The 8,583-nt window shown below is 40.5% G+C and overlaps 1 pseudogene; it reads left to right on the forward strand.

Annotated features, from left to right (window-relative positions):
* The first annotated feature begins 368 nt into the window (after positions 1 to 368).
* LOC119429261 overlaps positions 369 to 8,583 on the forward strand; it is a 15,617-nt pseudogene continuing 7,402 nt past the window's right edge.

The following is an 8,583-nucleotide window of genomic DNA, read 5'->3' on the forward strand; positions in this document are numbered from 1 at the left end:
AAAATTGCCAAACAAGGTCACTTTTTCTAAAATTCTATCTCCTCACAACCCAACATTTTTTTTCAGATTAATGATGCATCTTAAACAACTTGTGTGGCACCATACCATTCAAATCTGTAAAACTGTGACTGACTCCGGACACACTGCAACTTTCTGATCCAATGAAGTGTGAAATGAAAGAAGTGATGACGTCCGAAGCCTCGGCTTCATTTGCCCATCACTAAATTTATATCAAAGTGTGAATATAGCCTATCAAGACAGCCTTACTGCTCTTCCATGTATTTTCACATTATCTTCTGTAGGCATTTAGATCACATGTTGTACATGAGACCTGGTTTGAGTCACCGTTTATTGTGAATCTCTTTTAGCTATTATGGAATAACCACCACAAAGCCACTGAATATGAGAAATAAACAGGTAAGAACAGGTTTGAAACTTATGATCAGAATAGAAAAATAATGTTTTTCTTTATGTGCTATCAGATTATATAAGACTGTACAGAAAATAAACTAATGTTAAAGCACTAAATCATTGTTGAAGGACAGTATATATTATTGCACATGAAAAAAATTAGATTTTTTTTCTAAGCTTAGTTTTCAATGTTTGATCCAAATGTATTATTTTAACACTGTTTGATTTAACCAAGTAGATACGTTTGCTTGTTGCAAAATCTATTTCAACACTTGCATCCAGTAAGTCACTTTTGCTTTAGAGTTAACCCTATTCAGGAACAAAGTTCACTTTACCTTCCACAATAAGTGACAACAAACATCACAAAGTGTTTTCATTTCATCTTGACTGTTTTAGATCCAACCTGTTGCTCACAGCAGAATAGTAGCTTCAGCTCGCTGGAGGAAAGTTATTGATGGAACTTGCACAATACAGTCAGTATTGATCTGAAACCGAATACTTAATCCAACAAAAATGAACAGTGCCCTCTGTCATAGTGGATTTATCTCTGTATTTTAATTTTCTGTATTTTACAACTTGTCTCGTAGTGTCTTTACAAATGGAAAGCTACTGGTTGCTCCAGCTCGGATTCGGATCCCAAAGCACACCCTGAAAAGCTGGGAAAACGTTTTAGCCATGGTGACGGAGAAAGTGGGTCTTCGCACTGGTGCAGTTTTCAGGTAATTTCAGCATGAATGTTAAAGGCACGGGCGGCATGGTGGGACAGTTGGTACAGCTGCCACATCTCAATGAAAAGGCCGCCGGATCGAATCCCAGCTGGGGAGCCTTTCTGGGTGGAGTTTGCATGTTCTCTCCATGCATGCATGGGTTTTCCCTAGGTACTCCAGTTTCCTCCCACAGACCAAAAACATGCATGTTAGGCTGATTGGTAACTCTAAATTGTCTTTAGGCGTGAGAGAGTGAATGATTGTTTGTCTTGTTTGCCTCTATGTCCCTGTGATGGACTGGAGACATGTCCATGGTGTCCCCCACCTCTCACTCAGTGACTCTGGATATGGGCACCAGTGACACCCATGACCCAAAAAGGAAGAAGCAGATAAAGATAATGGATGGATGTTAAAGGCACAGAAAAGCATAAATGAAATATGTATCAATTAAAGTATTTGTTTTTGTTGCTTTTATTTTTGCTTTTGGATGTGTTTTGATGATGAACCTTCAGTGTGTCATAATGTCAAGTGAAACATGTTTGTTAAGAGCATCAATTTCTGTTTTATGCAAGTGAGAAAAAAATGTGATTCATGACAACTTTAAAGTCAATTTATCTTAATGTAAATTTAGCTTGGAATGGAAAAAGAAAGGATTATTCTTATTACCGAGCATTTTAGCAATGGTAGGTTGGTATGGGTTGCATCATGAAGGACCCCACTCACCCAGCACACACACTTTTTGCCCCGCTCCCCTCAGGAAAGAGGTTGAGGAGCATTAAGTGTAGAACTACTATACTGAGGAACAGCTTCAACCTGAGGATGTTAGACTCATGAATCCATAACCAGGATAATCACTGTGAAAAATCACATCATGTAGCTGCTGATCTGTTTCATGTTGCTTCTGATCTGTTTCATGTTGCTGCTGATCTGTTTCATGTAGCTGCTGATCTGTTTCATGTAGCTGCTGATCTGTTTCATGCTGCTTCTGATCTGTTTCATGTAGCTGCTGATCTGTTTCATGCTGCTTCTGATCTGTTTCATGTAGCTGCTGATCTGTTTCATGTTGCTGCTGATCTGTTTCATGTTGCTGCTGATCGGTTTCTTGTTGATGTGTTTATTCGTATTCATCTGCTCACACAGACACATGTTCGTGCTGCTGTTCAGTGTATTTTTTTATGCTATTAGTGCTTTTAGTTAACTTATTTTTAGTTCATATCTTAGACCTTATTACTGTTTTTCTTTTACACACATTTTAATGCATTTGTTGGATGTAACTGGGACCCTGTGTACACAATTTCATGTACGTGTGGTGTGAACGACAAATAAAGAACCTTGAATATTTTTGAGTGGAATCTATCCACAATTGATAAAAACACTCCTATGAAGTTGATTGTTTTTTTACTGTTCAGGCTGTGCAAATTAGATGGACAGCCTGTTTGTGGCTCCACCGAACTGGAAAACAACCAGCATTACGTTGCAGTTGGTGCCGAAAAGTTCAAACCTCTCCCATATGACCGATCAGTCCCCTGCAGGGATTTAATCAAAGAAAACACAGCTGAAAGGTAGGAGACATACTGTCTTATGTCAGCAAAATGCATTGTCCCAATACATACTATATATGAAGAAACACTGGCTTATAAAATTATTGTGAAAAGAAAAATTTGTTCATGTATTTTTTTTATTTTTCCAGTGACCAAGACACAGCTGATAAAGAGAAAGACACGGTGAGTCATTTTGCCTTGGGTGTAGTTTACAATCAGGTTATTCCTTATCTCATAACACCTGGAATTGTTACATTTTCCCTCACGTTCCCTGGGGTTTATTGTTGTAACACTTTAGTAGAATCACAGCCTTTTGCACGCACAGCATTTCAATTAACATTTCCCACTTGTGTGAGACTTGTTGTGGAGGCGCAATTCGTTATGAGACAGCACCGTCATCAATCACTGTCTGCAAGAGGCATTGAGTTACCAGTGCCTTCCACTTTGATGGGTGATCCCCACAGAGACAGACTGGTCCACTTGATCAAGTGCAGCGAGCCTCGCAGATGGATCATACTGGATGGGGTACTTTTCTTACTGGCAAAAAAACCCCAAAAACCTCTCATTCAAACCAGTACCAGGACTATTTGTATTGAGATTAAGTAGACTGTGAAATGCTTTGAATCCATATGAGAATTGTGTTGCAGTGAGCTTGAGATGAACACCAAATCAGTTGGTGAAGATGAGAACATGCTCTGTCAGCAGGTTCAGGAAGATACAGCCCCCATGTGAGAGATGTCTGACGTCTGATTTTTCTAACCATGAAAGATGGCAGTGCTGTTGCAGGTGCCAATTCTACTAGATGGAGAAAAATACCCTTTAGCTTATCACAAGCCGAACATTTGGTTGACAAGCTTGACGTTCAGAAATACGAATAGTTAAGAGCAGCACGTTAGAATGACTTAAAATGCAGATGACTTTCTAAGATCTCTTCACCATGACATTCAATGAAGTAAGAAACAATAACATTTTCATTAAGCTAAATGTAACTCATTCATAAAGAGTTCTAGATCCACATCTTTTGTCATTTCACTTAATACCATAAGGTGGAGACAGAGACTGGCTGTGTTTTCCATCCACCGCCTCATCAGAGCAATACTCTCTCAGGATGTGATGCTGCTGTATTTGACTTCTCTCGCCTGTGTCTGATCCTTCATGAATCTGTAAACATGAGCTGACCAGTTAATGAGACTCTTCCATGAGGGGGGAAAAAAATATGCATGTGACAAAAATGACTCCTTTCTGGATCTGTCGGCTGTGCAGCTTAGTGATTGCACATGCGTTTATAGGGTCACGTCCATCGTTAATTTCAGTTTGACCTCACAAAACAACAGCAGTCTGGCTTGAAATGCCTGTAAAGATATCCTTTAAACATGCCCACCGAGGCTGTGTAAAATGTAACCTTGCTCGTGCAGCTCTGGCTGTATGGAAGCGGTGTCTGTCCCTGTCTGCACCAGCAGTGGACTGTCTCTGCACTGATGAGGGGGGACATCTGGCTTCACAATTGCAATACTGAAACTCACCAGCACACAATGGTCCCCTTGGAGGAAAAATAAAATAAAATAAATGCTGACTTACGTGATTACATCATTTAGTTGAAACATTTAAGTAGACAAACCACTGCAATATGGTAAATGGTATGGACTGCACTTATTTTGCACATTTCTGTTTTATCAAGATACTCAAAGTGCTTTAAAACACAACCTGTGCCCTCATTTACCCATTCATACAGCACTCTAAAGATCTATACAAAGCTAATCTGAATCTGTAGAGACTAATCAGTGCTTTTTATCACATTCATACACCGATGGGACACACATCGAAGGCAATGAGGGGTTCAGTGTCTTGCCCAGGGACACTTCGGCATGTGACTGCTGGTGGAATCAAACCCCCAACTCTTGCATTGGAGGACAACTGCTCTAACCACTCAGCCACAGCCGCCCACTCTATAATACAAATACTCGCAATACAAATACAAATAGGGAAAAGTGGCTAATGTTTAAAGGAATGGTATTTACGCACAAATAACCTCGTGAAAACAAACTGAACTACGACTGCAGTTTTAAGAAAATACTTTCAGGCAATGGTTTGATGCTTCTTCCCATTTCTCAGCTCTTCATGTATGATCTCACTGGTTAGGGGAAGCAGCAATGCCCCGAGGAAAACTACCTCCTCCCTGCTGCCAGCATGTCTACTGACTGTAGACCAGCCCTGGGAGGGGCTCCCACTGATACCATTGTCACTATGGCTGGAGGCTGGTCAGTCCCAATTCTTTGGGATCCCCTGGCTATCATATCACTGTGTCCTCTTGTTGACTCTTGTTCTCTGCGACTTGAGAGGGCCACAGATTACTTTCTGTTCGAACTCTCTGGCCTCCTGATACACCATGTTCTGCTCCTACAGTACACCGTGCTGTAGATATGTAACGTAGAAGGAGAGGCTGGATGACCTCAGCTTTTCCACTGCTGCTTTTCCACTTGTGCATCTACTTATACTTTCCCAGCTCTACGGGGCTCCCACCTCCCCCCAGCCCACTGCGCCCTCCTCAGCGCTCTCCCCGAGTGAGGCTGTCTTGATTTAATGTTGCTGATTTAAATTTGATCTGTTTACATCTCACCACCAGCCTGTCAACAAGCAAAACAAGCTGTTCAATATTTGATTGGCCAGCTGCATTTCGATTTGGAGCTTTATCGTGACATACTGTGCATCAGTCACAGATGAGCTGAGGTTACAAAACCGAACAGCTCACTGCTGCGACAGTGCCACCGCGACTCCCATCTTTGATCTGTGGCTGCGGACACTACAGCGCGAGCGCATGAACTCCGTTTCAACTCCCCTTTTGCTGAATATACAACGCCAAGCAAACTTCAATCTTTGTTTTGTGGCTCTGCTTCTCTTCCTCAGCCCCACTAACGGCTGTAAAAATTCAGAAGAACAACAGACGTTGCCTTTGAATTAAAGAAAGCAAACAAGTGAAGAAACAACTCTTTGCTATTCCCCTGGTGCCATGCTAGTGAGCTTGCAAACACCACTGCCAGGAGTGTATTCTGGTGGAAGCCTGAGATCACTACACTATCCCCCGAGCCTGCCCAGGGACCCTGCAGTAAAGAACGCTGATGCTGAAAAGAAGAGTTTGCTCTCTCTGTCTGTGTTCCTCATTCTCTGTAAGGGAGACATACTTCACCTTGCTACCTACAGAGGGGATGAGGAGCCTGCAAGGAGAAAATTGCCTTTTGTGGAAGCATTAATTCAGATGTGTAACCTGCTGTTTGAACATCATTCCGAACTCTCCCCACTGCTCTCTCCTTCTTTTAGTTTGATTCTTTTTTCACTCCTTTGCTCCCCCACTGCGCAGCCGACTCCTAAACCTTTTTTTCCTTTCGCCCCTCCATCAATAACCTTCTTCTGTCTACAGCTGAAAAATAACTTATTCCCTGCAACTCCCTTCCTTTTCCTTTAAGCTTGTTTGGATTTTTTTTTTGTTTGTTTGATCTGGCTTGATAAATAAGACAAATGCAGTTAGAAATTCATGGCTACCCCCCGTTTCATCAATAAATGATTAGTTTGCCACGCTCCCCAGTGATTGATAGGTTGTGCATGCAATGTCTTGGAACCAGATGGATTCAATGCAGTAGAAGTCATGGGGGAACTACAAAACCTATCAGCTCATGAAAAATTGAGATCAATGGAAAATTTATAAAACATTTAAATTAGAGGTTAAATAAGTTTCTTGTATATATTTTTTCTTTAGAAAACAAGCAAAAGGTTGATATAAAATCAGCAAAAAACAAGAAAAATAAAAACTAGAGTGCTTGTTTTCTACACCTCAAGATGCAGGAAGAGGGGCACCTGCATCACGAAGGACCCCACTCACCCAGCACACACACTTTTTGGCCCGCTCCCCTCAGGCAGGAGATTAAGGAGCATTAAGTGTAGAACTACTAGACTGAGGAACAGCTTCCGCTCTGAGGCTGTTAGACTTACGAATCTCTAACCAGGATAATCACTGTGAAAAATCACACCATGTTGCTGCTGATCTGTTTCATGCTGCTGATCTGTTTCATGCTGCTGTGTTCAATCATACTCATCTGCTCACACAGACTCGTTCATTTTGCTGATTGGTGTATTGTTTTTATGCTATTAGTGCTTAGCGTATTTTTAGTCCATGTTTTATTAGTGCTTATCTTAGATCCTATTCCTGTTTTTATTTTACATTTTATTGTTGGATGTAACTGGGACCCTGGGTACATAATCTCATTCCACCACATGCACCACATGTGGTGTGAATGACAATAAAGAAACTCTGACTCTATGTGTTGGGTGTTTAGGGGTATTTTGAAGAGGACCTTGAGCATACAGCCAGGGGCCAGAAGAAAGAACACAAAATCAAGATGGAGAAACTTGAACAGCAGAGGCAGGCGTCCAAAACCACACCGCTCTTCACAGCAGGAGGTACGCACATGCAGTGTATCCCTCACTTTTTCCTGCAGGTCTGCCCTGTCCTTAGTGTTTGCTCCTTCAACACTTCAAGTATGATAATAGGGCTTTTGATTACAAATTTATGTCCCAGGTTTCATTTTGGCTCACACAAAGGCATATGTGTACACCACCTCACTATACCAGTATAGTGTGTATTGGGAATGCAGAAAATCTCAACGTTTGGCAGGTGAAACAGCTTTCTTTTGATTCTCAACCTGCTCTGTTGAGGCCACGCAGAAGACTGCTCAGTGCTCTTTGAAAGTAACCTCACATTTTCTGTGAATATTAAACAGAGCGAGACTTCAAATGCTATCGGGGGGCTTAAATCATAGATGAACTCAATCAGCCCATTTTGTTCAGTTTGAATGCAGAAAGCTTGTTAACTACAAAGTTTGACACGAGACGCTTTCATTTTCTCGTTATGTCGGAATCCAAATGATAAGCTGATGATATAGTTAATTATTTTCTGTTTCTGGTTATGCAAATGTTTCAGCTGTGTACAATTATAGTAAAAAAACAAACGTGTTTTTAGAATTTATGGGTTTGCATATCGCGACTCGTTTTAATATTGGGAAGATTGGATCAGTCACAGCATTTGACAAACTACAGACTGCTTTTTATTTTTGCAAACCTAAGACAAATTAAAGCAGTTAAATATATAATCATGAAGTCTACTTTGTGGATGAATCCTCTGTAGAATCATATTTAGTATGACTTTATTACTTGTCTTTATATAAAACTATTTGTTGGGGAATTCTGACCCTCTTTTTTACAGCATTGCTTCAGTTGATTATTGTTTATTTATGTAGAGTTCTCTTATCAGCTTAAAAACCACTTTCAACTACAGCTACTACGGAAAACATTGAACAGTTTATATTCTTAAACCATCTTTTTCACTTTAGAAAAATGCTGTAACTTTTTCGAAACGCCTCTCAGCATCTTTTCAGGAGGAATATGTTTGTAAAATTGTAATAGCCAAGCTACGTTTTTCTTAGATATTTGGATCAGAAGAAAACAGTTTCACTTTGTAAGTATAGTGATGGTTGGGTCCTGCGGTGCGTCAGCTTTACTGTCCATTACTTTAGACACTAAACATATCAAAGCAGTCATGGATTGCTAAGGTAGAATAATTAACCAGTGTTAGAAGACGAACTTTAAGGTCAAGACAAGCATGAATCATGGAGTACACAGGGAGAAGAATTGGTGAAAATAAATAAATAAAACATTTTTCAACTGGAATCTGAGGGCAGACTCAAATGTTCATAAAAACTTTACTGGGATTTATCTGCCCATCTATTTTCAGCCACTTACCTGTGGTTTGTTTATGGAGGAAACAGGTCCACAAGTCGACATCTCACTCTTCATCAACTCTTTTTTAGGTCATCCTAAGTCATTCTCATGCCAAAGAGGACACATTTTCCATCCAACGAGTTCTTAGACTACCC

This window comes from Nematolebias whitei, unplaced genomic scaffold (assembly GCF_014905685.2).
Source record: "Nematolebias whitei isolate Nwh7 unplaced genomic scaffold, NemWhi1 Nwh_scaf_248, whole genome shotgun sequence".
In the NCBI taxonomy this organism is placed as follows: Eukaryota; Metazoa; Chordata; class Actinopteri; order Cyprinodontiformes; family Rivulidae; genus Nematolebias; species Nematolebias whitei.